This window comes from Poecilia latipinna, unplaced genomic scaffold (assembly GCF_001443285.1).
Source record: "Poecilia latipinna isolate Pla-1442-1.1 unplaced genomic scaffold, P_latipinna-1.0 Scaffold1793, whole genome shotgun sequence".
In the NCBI taxonomy this organism is placed as follows: domain Eukaryota; kingdom Metazoa; phylum Chordata; class Actinopteri; order Cyprinodontiformes; family Poeciliidae; genus Poecilia; species Poecilia latipinna.
In genome coordinates, this window is record NW_015114409.1 from 116,654 (window position 1) to 133,778 (window position 17,125).

At 38.7% G+C, this 17,125-nt stretch overlaps 1 long non-coding RNA gene across 1 annotated transcript; it reads left to right on the forward strand.

Annotated features, from left to right (window-relative positions):
* The first annotated feature begins 4,764 nt into the window (after positions 1 to 4,764).
* LOC106965265 (uncharacterized) lies at positions 4,765 to 16,797 on the forward strand. Its single transcript, XR_001428595.1, has 4 exons — positions 4,765 to 5,135; positions 5,234 to 5,301; positions 12,763 to 12,866; positions 16,651 to 16,797. It is a non-coding gene; the product is annotated as an uncharacterized LOC106965265 (long non-coding RNA).
* The last annotated feature ends 328 nt before the right edge of the window (positions 16,798 to 17,125 follow it).

Below are 17,125 nucleotides of genomic sequence, written 5' to 3' on the forward strand. Positions count from 1 at the left end.
CTGGAAAGTTCTGTGAAGAAACATTTTCTCCTTCCACTCTGTTTTCTTTACTCTGCTCTCATTCATCCCATGCTTCCTCATTTCAAACCCTAAAAGGGTCCTAATGATGTACGGAGAGAAACCAGCTTCTCCACTCTACAGAGACTTGTTACAGTACGCCCCAACATACACATCCTCACTCATTACAGTACACATCTGGCTGTTGTCAGGAACCTTCCTGTCTGGTCTTCATTAATGGCCGCTGCTGCGGTACCATTAAGATACATTTGCAGGAGAGATGGTGAGAATAATCTGGCTGTTTATACAATAACCAGAGTGTGTCAAGAGATGGAGTCAGGATTTTTCTTTTGGGTAATAATTGGTGCATCAGATGGGGAATGAACACAAAAACAAGACTCAAAGTTAACTTTTTAAGTTGTTTTAAGGCTGTTAAAGAAGGTTGGTTTGTGTTTTACAGAGAAGCAAAGTCACAACAGCAGCAAAAAAGAGTTGGACTTATTAAAAAGTAAAAAAAATCAAATACTGTCCTTTACAGTAAGCCAACATCTTTAGTTGGCCCAAAGACAAAATCTTACATGGCGCATAAAAATAGATGTTAATGACTTAAAATATTAGAATGCAGAATTTGAGGATAAAACATTTTGGATGAAGTTTGAAAATCAATTGGTTTCATAATCACATGTAAGTTAAATAAAAACAAAACAACATGTTACAAATCTTTCTATTTTTGGGGAAAATATTCTGAATCTCCAGGGGAAAAAAGGATCCTCCGTAGACCTGAAAGCTTTTTAGGAAAACTGGTAGGGTCAAAGTCATTGGGGAGAAGTACTGTAATGTGACCCTGTCCAGTTTCTCAGAACACTTTAACACAACAGGGGTGAGTGGCACTTGCCTATGATGTTTGGTTTCTTGGGTTGAGGGACTTGGTGGATGGAACAGCTCCCAGGGCAAGTGACTGGTTGAAAATGTTGGTGAAGACTCCAGCCAGTCAGCACACTCTTTCAGGATGCATACCAGGATGCCGTTTGAGACAGTAGCCTTTCTCGGGTCCACCACCTACAATATACACCTCACCTCATGCTCTTCTAATACGAAGGGTTGTGGTCTTGTGGGTCATTCGATGACGTTTAGCTCCCATTGCTGGCTGTTCCTCAAAATGGGCAAAGAAGATGTTCCGCTCCTCTGCCAACGCGGCTTCGCCAGATTCCTTGCCAAACCTGCCTGGTATTAGACGTTCTTCAGATGATTTCCTGTTGTCAGTTTTTGCCTTTTTGATACCTCTCTTCAGGTTTGTTTGGGTCATGCTCTAGGCAGCCTCGTCCCCAGACAATAAGATGAAATTCCCAGCCTTTAGCAGCAGCTGGACCTCCCGAGTCATCCAGGGTTTTTGGTAGACATGTTTCTTCATTTGTTACATGTTCTCCTTCAATGAAATCCATCACTGCTGCAGATAAGAGGTATATGCCCCTGGTGCTACTTGTGCAGACTGGTGATGATCCTTTCTTCAGTCTAACCAGAATATTTGAGAATAGCACAAAGCAGATATCCTGACGTCTTTGTTTTTGCTGGAAACTAACAGTCGGTCCATGTGGATGAAAAAAAAAATCAACTTGAACATCTAGCGAGCCACCAGTTCTGGTCATACATGACAACAAGCCAGTCTTCACTTTGAACACCATCAGGGCTGATCTGTCGTTGTGCCTTCAGGTCTCCTGCGAGGCTCTTTCTCCATATCCTCCATCAACATTTCCAGAGACCTGTTTGAAAATGCAAGATCCAAATGATAAAATATCTGTAACTCAGTCTGGCAATATTATGCTGGAGTTGAAACCAGGTACTTACATAACCCACATAAAGACTTTGTTTTCCTCACTGTTTAAGCAAACTAAACTTTTTCTTGTAGGTAAGCTGAAATTATTTCCATTTGCTAAATGCCAGAAAACTTACAGGGAAATTTTATTTTATTTTTTTTAAATATTTTTTAGAGACTTTTGAATTCAAAAGTTTACTTGCATTATGTCAGTATTGGGGGTAATTGTCTTTTATACAAAAATAAAAATGTGTATATGAAAATGTATGTTGCATCTTATAACTATATTAAAGACATGAAAAGGAGCAGAGGACCTTGGAAAACACAAGCTGTAAGGTTTGCCCAGTACGCCATCATTCAGTTGATATTTGGTCGACTCTTTGTCCAATTTCTTAGTTTCCAAAATTAATTCAACAGCTGCCCGAAACTGAAATGCCACGTAGGGGCACAGAGTGAGAAGAGCTGGCTTCAAAAAGAAACAATAATTTTCTCGGGTGTATAGTTGGTGTCTGGCAATCAGATCTTTACGGATGAAACTTCTGGTCAATCCGCAGGTCTGCGCTGCAGAGAGAGTGGATACATCAAATGGCATCATCTGTACACCTCAGAACTTTTAATAGGAGCGCTGACCTTTCAAGACCTTTTACTCTCCTCCATTTGTATTCAGCTGGACTCTTTCTGGCAGCAGAGAGGATGGCTCCTGATGGTAGCTGTAGTCTCTAAAGGAGAGCTGGTGGAGATTGTAAATACAGATATCCGTTGACAGGGCTTGTTTGAGATGTGAAAACATGTCTAGATTCACGAGTAACTTGTCCCTTAAGTTTCCATGAAATAAACAGTAGGGTAGTAGTAGTAGTAGTTCTTGCAGTTTTAAAACACCGTAGTATTTGCACACAAAGTGAGCTGTCTTGGCAAGAGCATCGTATGACTTGGTACAGACAGTAAGTGACGTAGGACATAAATTCAACTTTTAAGCTCTCCACCCCGTTATGTATACATTTAAAACTCTTATTTTGAAGTCTCACTCTTTTGAGACTTCACTCCAAAGAGTGAAGTCTCAAAACCCTGACAGCGATACTGAACCACTTTTTCATTCTGTTGTCACATCTAGTTCCTCTGTACGTCAGTGAGGAAAAGAATTACCTCAGCTTTGCCTTTAACTAAATCATAAAAAAATAAAAATAAAATAAAATTCTCAGTATTATCGCTGACCTGTTTGATGCAGCTGAAACACAGCAGGAATTTTACCCAACTGGAGCAAAGCGAGATGAGAGTCCAGTCCTTCAGAGCGTCTTGCAGACATCGGATCACTTCGTTAGGAGAAATGTTCCCAAAGTGATGATTGTAATTTCAGTGTCCTGTGTAGCACGGAGCACAGATTTGCACAAATCAGCGACTGACTTCAAACCAGCCCAGTGTTCTTTACCTGGGACGAAAGTTTTACATTCCTCATCTCTAACTTAGAATCTAAATCTATGCAGAATCTATCTACGTCTGTATTTGCAGTCTCCTAATAGAAGTTAAATGTTTCAAAATGTTATCCGTTTCTCACACAGCTAGATGAACTCACATTCAGTGAGGCGAGTGACCTTTGTGCTGGTCACTGAGAACAGACTCCAGTTTGCTTTCTTCTGTTTCCATGCTGCAGCCCATTTAGCAGTCAATCTCAGGGCATCAATATCAGTCATGAGTCGGAGCAAGTACGGCTGTTTCCATGGCAGCCGAACGCAACATCAAGCTGGACGAGATTTTGTTGAATGTGTCCGCAGTGGAGCTGCACGAGAACACGTTCCATTGTGCAGACAATCTTATTTACTCTCTCATGCAAACAACACAGTCTTCCATTTGTTTGACTGACAGCTTCCTGACAGTCTCTGGGCACGCTCTGTCTGCCAGAACAGCAGGAGAGAATGAAAAGACATTTCATTATGTTGGGTTTTTATGCTAAATTATGGTTTTATAAAATAACGTCCAGCACAGCTTTGTTGAAGTTGGTGGGCTTTCAAAGCTATTCCAGATCACTCTAAAGTGAACATCTCCACAAAGAACTCACTGCGATAGACATGGTCAGCAAAGAGGAAGATATAACACTAACTTAGGGCACATTCACACCAGCCCTGTTTAGTATGCTTTAATGGAACTCCGGTCCGTTTGCCGAGAAAGTCTGGTTCATTTGGGGAGGTATGAATGTGCAATTGAACTCTGATATGGACCAAGAAACAACCTCTGGCAGGTCTCAATTCGGTTGAAGTTAACTCCGGCACTAGGGCTGAAACGATTCCTCGAATGATTTGAGTACCTAGATTATTAAAATTCCTGGAGGAAAATTTAAATGCCTAAATTTATATTTAGTGCACCGTGTTCTGGCCGGGTTATTACTTGTGTTGCGCAGCGCTTTCACTTCTGCCTATGAGTTGTTGACGAAAGCTAAGCGTTAGCATCATAACGTCCACTTTTCAAGTTCGGCCTGGGAGGATTTTATTGATTGATGATAATGCCCGGGTCTTTGCCGTTTTTTCGGGGGATCAATAAGCATTCTTAAAATGACTGGCACGATGCCTGGAGTATGGCAGATTTTCTCCTCCTGGAGCTGCTGTTACAGAAAAACATTTATCTGCCGTCACCAGTAGCTTTGCTAACTAGCCTGAGCACACAGGCTCTGCTAGCAAAGGGCGACGAGCAGCGTAATTTCCCTTTTTTTTTTTGTTTTTTTGCACAGATAATATACCATACTATCATGGCACAGTCAAAAATATTTTTTTTATAACAGTTATATTCTGCACCTTTAACTATGCATGTTTAGTTATCTGTACAGATTATACATGTAATAAATGTAAGATTGCGTAGACAGTTAAGGGATGGGGATTTTGATAGGCATATGTAAAATAAGAGTTCTGACATGCTTTATGCTATATATTTTTGTACATATTCAAAAAATAGACATGTCTTGTGTCATGATAACACATTATTAATATTTTGGAGGAGATAATGCTGCAGAGCTGACCTGAGGAAGGCATATGCAAAAGTCAAAAGTTAACAACGAAAAGAAGAGCCACAGGGAGCCAGTTTACCGCTCTGTCTAAGAACAAACCGAAGCCTTCTCCAGGCTCTGACGCTCCTTTTATGCCAGTCATCTAATCAGTCTGATGTGCTGCACCTGTGGGTAACAAGCCTGACAGGAAGCCTGCAGGAGAGAAGCACGTGAGAGCTGCACACTGAAGCACACAATCTGCAAACAGCCTGGCAGATATGACAGCATATTTCTAAAACACATTTTCCACTTAGAGCAAATTCCAACAGGACCTGGAGCAGCACACCCTAAAAGGTTAGTTTAATTTTTTTTATGATTTGTAATAGTTCCCTTACCTGTAATTGAAAGATGACATATGGCTGTGAGCTAGCATGGGACTTCTTCTTCCCCAGTCAGTTCACATTGCAGCAGAAGAACGAACGTGTCCGTGGCTCCTTACTTCAATTATTCCCCTTTTCAGGTATGAGTTCACACAAAAACTTATCCGTAATGTTGTAACTATTACAAGGTTCTTGAATACATTTTGTTATTGATATTTACATACGTTATTCTTGTTAATAGATGAAGTTTAGCCAGTTAGCCGTAGCAGACAATGCTAACCCTTGTTGGTGAATGTAGCATTGTACTGTGTATTCCAGCTGCAGGGCAACCTTTGCACACAAGATAAGTTATTGGTTACTGTAATATTTGTGTAATTTGGTTCATTAGGAAACCATGCTGTCGTTTAAAGTTTCATTGTTAAATGTATGTAGACACGTTGCAACATGGCAAACATTGGCAAAAAAAAAACTGCTCACTGTGAGCAGATTTTGGTTTTAGCTGTTGTCACAAGTTGTCAACAAAACATGTGGAAGTTTTAAAGCAGACATGTAAAAGTCAAAAAATTATACAATTGATTAAAACAGCTCCCTTGCTTCAATCCATTTGTAAACATGTAAAAAAAAATAATTTAACAAGTATCTATAGCAGTACTTAGAGTACTGATTGGAACTTGATGTATTATTTCTTATACAGATGAAATAATGTCATCTAAACAGTTTGACAGGAAGCATACTAAAAAATTCTGCCATTTAACAAGTAACTAAATCAGTACTTTAGTAAAATGGTAACAGGAAAGACTTTGAAGTCAGAAGGTTAAAGGATTGTTTATGAACAGCATTCACCCTTCCATTGCAGATAACTGGGCCCTCAGTAATTTTATTAGACACGATTAATTTCCTGGGATTTCATAGATGACAGTTTGAAGAAAGTCCCAAACCTGGACACATGATTTAGGATATTTTACATCAAAAACAAAAAAAGCTTTGAAACAGCCATCAACATGGTTGAAAATTAAAACCAACAATGTAATGTCACTTACAGAAATTATAAGAGCTAAGATTGCTGCTCAAAACAAAAGGGTTTAGAAACAAGTCTATGTGCTAGTACCAGGCAAAATTAATCTTTTTGATTCAGCTTCCACCCGTGCTGAAAGCGTCTTCTTCCAAGGACTTTGCCTCCTCCTTATGTTGCGTAGACGCTCTTTGAGAAAGCCAGTTGCTGGCCTGTGCTTTCTCCCCTGGGTAAACCACTTGTCCTTATCACTTTAAGAAAAATAAAATGTTAAATGTTTGATGTAATGTCTTTCATCAAACCCAGAACACTAAGCTCAAACGGCATAGTTGCGTAGTTACAATGACGTTCAGTACCAACTGTTGTTTAATTACTTGTGTCAGCTCATTGAGTCAGTTCATTGTCGTACTGCGCTAACTTTTTAATACCTACAGCTACAGGTTTCATTTGTTAGCGGGATTGCTCTATGTCAGTAACGCGGTGATGGATGTAAACGATAACATGCAGTGTGTCTGTATAAGTTACAATAACTCAGCCAATGCATGCTGGAGAAAAGAACACATCTGTGGCTCATTTACTCAATTATTCTCCTTTTCAGGGCTTTTATGCATAGACCTCACAAGCAACAGTCAAAATTCTTCATTGTTTCATTGAACGACACTAAACGCTTCAGAAAGTGTGTATCTGAAAGAAATGTTGCCCGCTTCTTCTAACCTTGAACCGTTGGGTGTAAATCCCTCACAGTCTTGTGAGGAGCTGTTGATCAGATGACAGGTGAGTGGAAAGCTGGCGGCGGCGTGCTCCAGAATTAATAACGGCTTAGATGGTGACTGCTCGGCATTTACACTTCCTGTTGTGAGAATTTTGACTCATCCGCTCACTGTGACTCACTGCACTTGCATATTTCTGCCTGCATGTGTGAGGAAATTAATTCCTTTCCACGACTCAGGCCCCCTGCTTACTGTAAGATTATACTGTGTGTCAGTCAAGAAATCGAACCAAATTACAACCTTTCTTCCTTTTGTTTACTTTTGAATTGATATTGTTGGTTATTTTAGCTTAAAAATAAAACCAAAGATTAACCCAATCGTCACTACCTGGGGAGCCTGAGGCTACTGGTATGTGCAGTTTCCAGGAACTAGCCAGTGCTCCCAAATGACCTGTTAAATTTCTATGAAGTCTGAAAATCATCACATATCGGTTTCCCCTCGGCTCATTTACATTCATCATGGAAGTTTGAACCCAAATGGAGAAAATGAAATATAAAATGTACTTAAAAAGGTCACAGGAATAATAATTTCAAATCTTTCCTTTTGGGTGTGCTTGTGACACTTACCTCTGACTGATCAGACTTGAGACATTGAGGATTCATTTTCAGTTACATTTAACATTCAAACTGTACCCTGTTTGTGTTTTATGCAAATAATGGTTTCTGGAAACATATTTTAAGAAAACCTGCTGTCTGTGTCTGATTGTTCGTCTCCCATAAATATTGATTTGGCCGGATTCCCAGCCCTCTATTCCAATCTGAATCAGCGGCTGACTCAGATTACTGCCTAAGGAGAGGCAAAATTTTATCTGGTCTCATGTTACTTTATAAGAGCAGTTCTACCGGCTCTGTTGCAGCTGTAGTTTTACATTGTTTTTGTGCTCAAATTGATAAGCAAACACAAACTGCGTTTCCATTACAAAAGTGTGAAAAACTTTGTTGATATTCTGTTAATGTCAGGAAACAACGCAATTTTGCAATTACGTTGTTTCCTTTAAATAAGAAACAATTAAAATTTTCTGTGAATAAGTTGATTCATGAAATAAGTCATTAAAAAACTTACCGCGACGTCGTATGTAGTTGCGCCAATTGAGGGGGGAAAAAAAACTGTTTTATGTGGCTAAAAGTTTGCTTGGTGTAAAGAGGAGCTAACGGGCTAACAAACATCAAGCTAAGGACAAACAAATACAAAAAATAGAAAAAAAACCTGATGCTACATTGTGAAAAACAAAGACTAATGGAACTAAAATGTCCTTCATAAAAGAAACTTTGACTCTTGTAACATTTCTTGTCTATAAAGTCACAAGAAATTGATCAGGAGTTCCACTCACTGTTATGGACAAAAGGACTCTTTGTCTTTTCTCTATCCGTTTTATCTGCTCACATGGCTGCATGCTGACATAACCGTAACATTTAAGACTGATGACAGTCACACATATAAACTAAGGCCAACACCTTAGAGAGGGAGCAGAATGAGGAGAAAATAAAGCTGAACTTGAGCTACAATCTTTGCCTCACTTGGTTTCACCCTAAGGTGAGCTGAGTGGAGCCCAGTGCTGGACAGTGAACGTCACTCTGTATCTGTTACATTTGGATGATGTGTAACATTTTATCATTTTTGGCATTAAACCTGTTTTATATTTAACCAGATCTCATTTTTTCTCAAAGTATTGTTAGTTGGGTCCTGAAACTGGTAAACGAACCTGGCTGGTGCACAGAGGGGAAAATGGATGAACTACAGCAACTCTGACATCGAGTTGAAGTTCACAGCAACTTTGTGTTGTGATATGGTGCATAATACACCTCAGCGCCCCCTAGAGGAATGTGATTAGGCGTGACGAGTGTTTACAGCAAATATATATGTTTTCTCCTTTAGCATAATAGATAGACGCACACTGCTTGGGAAGAACACCACAGTTTCAGCATTTCGTCTTCAAAAATAATTACCTCCACTTTATTCGAAACATTTTCATTTCAATCACAAAACAGTTTTTTTCCCCTCTTAACATTTCTATATTTTTCTTGAAACAATTAAATATTTTCCATCAAGATTTCAATTTTTGAAATTGGTTTTAAAGCCTAGAAAATTTACAAAAGCAATAAAATGTCCATGTTTTTGATTAACCTAATCTGGCCGGAGCTCCTGCCACACACACATTGCAAAGCCATGATGCAGAAATCCTTCTTCCAAAGTGTTGCTTATGTAAGAAACATGCGAACGTACCGTACTGTGGGAAGTCGTCCCCACTTCCCCTTCAGGATTACCCATGGCTCCCAGCTGAAGAACGTCTGTCTGTTCCCGTCTCATATTCTCCTCTGACCCTGATTTAAATCGATACCCATCACATATTTCTCTGATATGTCTGTATGTCTCTCTATATGGCTCTGATCTGTCGTATCGGTTCACTTGTCGGGTTTCCAACAGTGTCATCGATTATACATCACCCACTTAAATATGTGGTAATGTGACCTGTTAAGTGGAATGTTTTGGTTTTTCTTCTCCCACAAATTGATTTAATTTTACATTTTCAAAAAAAAAAATCTTAATTCACAAAAGCAAAATCTCAACAATTTAAGGTTTAAGTTCCATCCTTTCTTCATTTGCCTGTGTTTGTGTCGACAAGCGCTTTGTAAGTGGAGGCAATATGAAGGTTTCGTGAAGCACGCGACTGAAACACAGAGGAGAAGAGACGCAACAATACGCTGAAGGCGGAACCGATTCTCACGGCCCTCCAGCATGTAACCGTCCTTCAGATTATCATCCGTCAGAATCCAGCCGCAGGAACAACCGTCTCCTGGCTGCCCTTTTTTTTTACATTTGAAATATGACAGAGATGGGTCAGGATTTCTTAAAACGAGCTTCTGTTGAACGGCGGTGGCGTAACAAGGCCTGATTATAATTTGATGTGGTTTTTGTAATTAGTTTTTGACAAAACTAACAAATTCAATATAATCTGAGCAGAATGAGTCAAAATGGAATTTATTTCTGTCCTAGGGGGAAACTGCTTATTTGTTGACAAGCTATTCCGTCCAAGGTGTTAAAAATTAGTAATATTTGCTAATCTGAGCAATATTAAAATTATGAAAAATATATATGTGTGATATGTAATTTAAACTTGACTAAATAAATTGAATATTAATAATTGGTAAATAAATTTATTTGCAACGGTCAAAGAAATCGATTACTACGAGCAGGAGCAACTGCAACAGGCTGCATACACGTTGGCGCATGCGCCCTCCTTTTTCTTGTTTTTTAGAAATAAAAATAATTATATAAACAATCATTTTTTAGCTCCAATATGATCATAAATTTGTAATTTTCTCTTTATAGTCTACGAATCTGGGCGATTGGGAAGATAAGTCTAGAGTTGCGGTGATAAAAGTGCATCAACTTCTCACAAATCTTCAAAGGATACATAATATGTTTAGGGAAAATTTAAATTATTTTAGCAACATTTGCTAGTAAACCATTTTACTATAGTGCTCAACTGTTTAGTTGTGTGTTGTAGTTGAACGCCGTTTGAGAAAAATCATATTAAACCAGTTTAAGATATTAAAACTGGCGTCTACATAAGATCTTGATTTTTTTTTTCTGCATCGTGGCTCAGACTGAACGTAAAGACACATCAAAGCAGTTCAGAGCTGACACATTTTATTCCCAATATATTATGCATAACATCATCTGAGGGTCCCAACTCTGCTTCCTGCTGAAAAACTACACTAATTGGCTGTAGGAATCAAAGGTAACATTTTAAGCTCATTTCATCATTTTTCATGCCCATATTTTTAACATTAATTAAAAAAAATCTTGACACAAATTGAAGCGTCAAGATGCTTCTGCCTGTTTTTTTTTTTTTTTTTTTCGGTGGTGTTCTGAAGAGTTAATGAAAAGAACATTTGTTCTGGTTTGGAAAATAGATTTTTAGAGATTCAAGTAAAATTTTAACTATTTCTGTTTGGCCAAAGTCCCAGTAGGATTCCACACATTTCACATGGCAGAACCTGTATGGATATCTAATCCATAAAGCCTTCTTAAAAAGATTAGCACCTCAAATTGATCTGTCAAGCAGATTACAAGAACACAAGCTGGGTTTCCATGAACCATAAAATTGTGCAAATTGAAGCTACAAGAATAAATTTGCTGAACGGAGACGCTCCAATTTTGAAAAAAACTCTTTTTTTTCTTTTTTTTTTTTGGTCATTAGTATGAGTTTTTCAGCCGTAGTAAAAAAACTGTAATGGAAATTTTTATTTATTTTTTCAGATCACACGTCGCGGGATCAATATCTGTATGTTACTACTGGTGCAAACCACAAAGATAATCATAGGAAGTGGTAGAAAGATGGTTTTTTTTTTTTGTTTTTTTTGCTTGCTTTGTTTTTGTTTTTTTTTGGACAATGTACTTATTCTTGGCTTCACCAGAGCTATCACAGCATCACACAGTTCATATGACTCAATGCAATGGTGCATAAGTTGAGCCCGATGAGTCACGTGACGTCCAATCCAGTAATGTTTACCTCCACCCATTTCTTTTAGGTTTACAACTTGGACTTTAGCAAATTGTTAGATGTTTAAACTTGATTGAAAAAATATTTATGAATATCTAAAAAGTTACCAAATGACATCTTCTGTGTCTCAAGTATTCTTTTTGCTAACATCGACATCAAGCATGTCTTTTCTTTCCAAAACCGTGTTGGCGCCCTGGCAGGTGTTTATGGAAGTTGAGAGGCTGATGGTGAATTCACGTTACAATCTCCCTGAGCTCCTCCTGCACGCTCCTAAAACTGATATCCAGTCACTGTGGTCAGTCCGTCTGTCCTCTTTTCCTTATCACATCCTTCCACCTTACAGATTTCCCTCAGATCTCGGCCACAGTCTGTCTCGTCTCTGTCCCACCTTTCTCCTCGCACACCGTCTTTACTTTGGAAAGTCATTAGGCTGTTTTCTTCCCTCGCATGTGTGTGGGCCAGATTAGGCAGAATTAGTTTCTGGTGGGCTTAAGGCCTTATGTATGAATCATTCTGTTTTTATTTTTTTGCTAGTCACAATTATGTCTTTTTTTGTTTCTGTTCCAAATGCAATACTTCTATTATTTTAAAGCTTGAATGTCTCATAGAAGATGCCTTCTTTTTTCTGTCATCATTTATGTTATCAAATCAGGTGATGACTCAAAATTGAAAACCACTTTTGCAGATTTCTGTCCATAAAGATTACATGTACACTTTGTTTACAAAGCATTTTAAAGGCTTATGTAGACAGGAATTTTTCTAACAAGGTTTTGCAATAAAAGCTTTATAAATGTCATTGCTGGAATGGATTTACATATAAGTTTGAGTTTTGTATGATGACATATTAGGGCCGTTGTAGATAGAAGCAGGAAGGAGTAAATTCCCAATAAAAAAAACTCAGAGCTTGAAAAGGTGACCATTTGCTAGAAAATACTTAAATTTTGAGATGAATCTCAGAAATTTTGAGAAAAAAATAATTTTTGAGTTTCAAAAGTAACATTTTTAAACTTTTTTTTTACTCTTTAAGTCGAAATTTTTCAAGCTCTGAAACTCAGTCTTTTTTCTTTATTAGAAAATTTCTGCGATCTCAAAGCTTATCCATTTTTTTTTCTCACAAGTCTTTGACTTTTGAAGCTCAAGAAAATTTCTTGTTTTTCTACAGTTTCTGAGATTAATCTAAAAGTGTTTTGCAGAACTTTACTCCTCTTCTTTTCTATATGCAATGGCCCTGATACGCCATTGTGGTTTTGTCACTTTAGACTGAGCAGATGTTAAAACTGAACCCAAACGGTTATCGTTTACACATTCCCAGGAGGAAACTGGAGGAAGGAATCCAGAGGGACCGTCAGAGATGCAGGAGGTGACGAGGAATTGGAACCAGGAAGAGGTGATCGACCAGGAACCGACTGACACAAGGTGAGTTTTAAGGTCGTTGTTACCTGAAGCTTACCGTTTGCAATGATGGAATCATCTGGTGCTCCTCTAAGTGCTGCACCTAATTGCCGCTTCATGAAATCCAGCTGGAATCAAACCTGCCAATTTAAGTTACATGTTGCAAGTTGCATTTGACTTGAAAATGGGTGATAATTTCTTTCTTCAGCCAGTTTGACTGAGCATGAGCTGTTTTCCAAAGAATTTGCTAAAAAATAAATAAATAAATTCACTGTTGTATCCAGCAACAAATTATCCACATATTTTGCCAGCTGTCTTGCAAATATATGAAGGGACACCAACGTTTGCAGAACAAGTTGGGTAATCACATTAATAAGCAGTGAGATGAGGGGTTAAGTTGAGCCTTATCTGTTCGTTTCTCGTGCGATCTGCTCACACTTAGATGGCGCTAATCGCGCGTGAATGGTTTCTTGATTCGGCTCCCCCTCGGCGTTGCCGATTAGTGCTGCATATTAAAAAGTTTGTTACATTTTCTTAATTAAACTATTGCAAAGAAGTCGCCAGTCTCAGACGGACTTGCTTCCAGTTCAATGAAAACCATGCACTCAGACATGCTTAGTCACACTTGTCGTGTCCTCATGTGAAGTCTTCAATTATCTTCTAAAAAAACTTCTCATTAGGGCACTGGCGGTAAGAGCGTGGAGCTAAAATGTTGCTAATTGTTGACTTATTAAATATGAGCATTAGCATGCCGCCACATGTCTCGGTGTGTTTGTGTCAGCGTTGTTAGCGGCGTGTGTTTTGTGATTCATCGCCTCCCGTCCTTTACGCTGACCGCTGCACATATCCTCCCCCTGCCCTCCCTGGGTGGCCCTTCCAAATGCCATCTGTCAGTCAAGCTGTATTACATCGTGCCCTTCAGGTGGCTCAACGGGGGCCTTTCAACACATGTCTGTGTTGTGTAAACATGCGATGGTGAGAGGAGAGTTATTAACCTCTTCCCTTTAGCACAAGTGCTGACTCGGGCGGCGGTGGTAGTGATTCCGCAGGACACAAACCGAAAGGCGTACAAGAGGTCAGGCGGTCCAGACGCCTAGTTAAAACACTGACTGTGTCCACCACCTGGTACCTCAGGGAAATGTCAGCAGTGTTATGTCATTTTGGGTTTGCTCAGAACATCAGCTAGAGGTAAGGTGACTGTCTGTGTTCATTCCTGGCACCAAATGAAAAGGTTACAAAAAAAAAATTAGGACAAAAATATATTTTGGGTTACAGGGGGAAAAATTTTAATCTTATGTTTTCTCCCTTCTGCTTTGGTTTATATACAATTATGCAAAGAGATGAGGAAATTCTGTTTTATAATCTTAAGTGGAAAATGTACAGAAGATGCATATTTAGTATTTGGTATGCAAGTTAGCTAAATAATGCATAATTGGATTTCAGCCACTAGATGGCAGCTAATTACTTCCAACTTGATCCTTGGTATGTGCTGAATATGCATCAAACGTCGGAAGTTGTGTGTTTGAAGCAGAACGAAAACACAGGTTAGGACTAAGGAGAAATTACAGGCTAGAAACAACGGAAGAGACCAGTAGCGAACTATGGAAACCAGTGAGCTTAAATGCACAGGACGTGTAATCAATAATCAGGGGAATGTTAAACATCTACGAGAGATGACTGAGCAGGGGAACTGAGGGAACGAGGCTGATTACCACTGAAAACACAAAGGGAGGTTAAAACTAGTCTAACAGTAGAGAATTAACTAAAATGCACAACTAGAACCCAAGAACAAGAAACTAAGCACAAATGAATGAACTGAAAAGGAAAAACTTAATCATATCAGAAAACAAACATGTAAAAACCAAACAACTGACATTAGTGCTACTCATACACCACTTTGGCTGTGGAGTGGTTTGATGCAAATTTGTGACAATAGTCCACAAGGAAATGTCCCTCTGGTTATTAAACCTAACATCAGTGTAGAGAAAAAAATCTGTAAATTCAGATCCACCAAGGTTTTCTGTTAGATATTTGACTTAAAGTTAAACACACCAATGTAAGTTCCTTTATTGTATACCTAAATTTCTTTGACATAGGTCCCATCAACGCCATGCCAAAAAACTCTCAGCTTGTGACACTTAATACTTGCTCACACACAGCATGTTCCACAAACAGAAATCTGAGAATACTGTAGTTGCAAAACAAAGTCGCTGACATCAGTCTGGTGAAAGGTTGCAAAATCCAAAACCTTTGGGAACCCAGTGAACCAACGTTGGGGCTATTTTCCACAAAAGGAGAAGCGTTGAAAGATCTGAACCTTCACAGAAGTCGCCGTCCTATAAGAATTACTCAAAGAGTGTAATTGTTAGCAATTTACACAATTACACAGTCAAGGGAAAAGCATCTACCAACATTTTGACATTTTGCTGCCTCTGGTGTTAAATGTGCAGCGAATAAGAAAAGCACTGGTAAAACGAGACTATTGAACTTGTATCCCATCTGCTCCTCAGCCTGCTGATGGAGAACACCATCTGTGTTCCAGCACTAGCAGTGTTAGCTCCCACAAATAAACATCTGGTTTGTTTACCGCTGCCTGCAGGGTATACTGTACTACAGCGTGATGAGCACAAATGCAACTAGGTCAAGTACGCCAAATGCTTGGCTGAGTGGGGGACAGTGGCGACGACGAAGTGAGGAGAAGTGAAGAAGGGGAAAAAGAGTGATCTGGAGGAGAGCAAGAGCAGCACTTCAAAGTGAAGGAACGGATGAGTGATGGTGAACACGATAATTAGGAAGAACCGTGAACAGATCTGCCTGTGGGGAGCAAGGAAAGAGTTGCATGTGCAGTGCTGCACATTTGCTTTCAAATTAAATCTGATTCCGTGTTTGTATTTCACTTTACATATTTCTCACACCAAGCTACATGTATGTGTGTTTTTATTTATTTTAAATAAATAATCTTGACGATCTAAATGCACACGTTCATTCCTTCTGTTTTTTTCCTCCACATCTACTTGAACTCAAGTGGGTTTCAAAAGAAATATATATACACAAATGCAGCTGAAGTCAATACGGCTGCCACAGTTGTGACAAAAATGTGAGTCAGGCTGGAAGCACACAGTTTTTAATGATGCCAAGCATATCTTGAAAAGCCTTTTATCTTGGTCCAAACATGAAGAAATTAAGCATATTTTGTGAAATGTCAACTTCTGTTATGAATATAAACATTTCCTGTTTTTGTTCCTGTTATGCTCCGATACAGCTCCAGGTTAATTTGCATATTTTGATCCTTGTCGTGTACCCATTAGTTGCTTTCTCATCCATACCAGCTTCTACATAAGAACTTATTTATTATATATATTTATTTTTTTCTCATCACAAAGTGTTTTATTTAAAAAAAAAGATTTTTTTCAAGGCGTTATCCACCTTATTCCTACAACCCATTATGCTGTGCGTTAATTCTTCCTGCATCTTCAGGACCGGTATTTGTTTTTACATGGAAACAGCGCTAACGCAGCAAATACGGATTAAAACATGTAGAAGTATCAACTTTCATACTTTAGGTGGGTTGATATAATCACAAACTACGTTTACACAAACCGCTGCCTGCAAAGACGTTTTGACGGCAAGACGCCTCGAGGTATCTGTAGTTGTCATGCCAGGCCACTAGATGGTGCTGTAGTTTCTGTGCAAATGGAGCCAAAGTTAAGCCTTCAACTCTGAAATGTACTTTTACTGCTTTGAGAACCTTTTCCAGCACCTTTCCCAGCCACATTGCCCTGAAAATTCTACTCTTTTCTCATCTCAGGTGCTAATTTTGAAGAGAGAAGAGTCAAACCTGGTAAAAATCTGGGAGGGAGACCAGCTACGTGTCCCTACAGACGACAGAGGAGGCTGTGACGCAGGAGAATGCTTTCTCTGAGGTACGAAGTAGCTAGTTACATTTACAGTAACTTTTTTGGGGAAAAAAAAACTGTTTCTAGGAGTAGTTTTACTAGACCATACTTTCACTTGAATAATGTTATTGTAAATGATCAGTACTCTGATTTGAGCTAATTTCTGGATATTCTACTGACTGTATGCAACTTCACTGAATGAAGAGCAAAATGTGTTCTGTTATTTTCTGTCTGCTGGAAATCAAATTAACATGCACCAAATACTACATATTTTAGCTTAATATTACCTACTGTAAGTATTACATACATATATTTTACACTGAGGAACATTTATTTGGAAAAATATTTTTTCTTGCATTTATGTTGTATTTTTTAATGCTAGTCTTT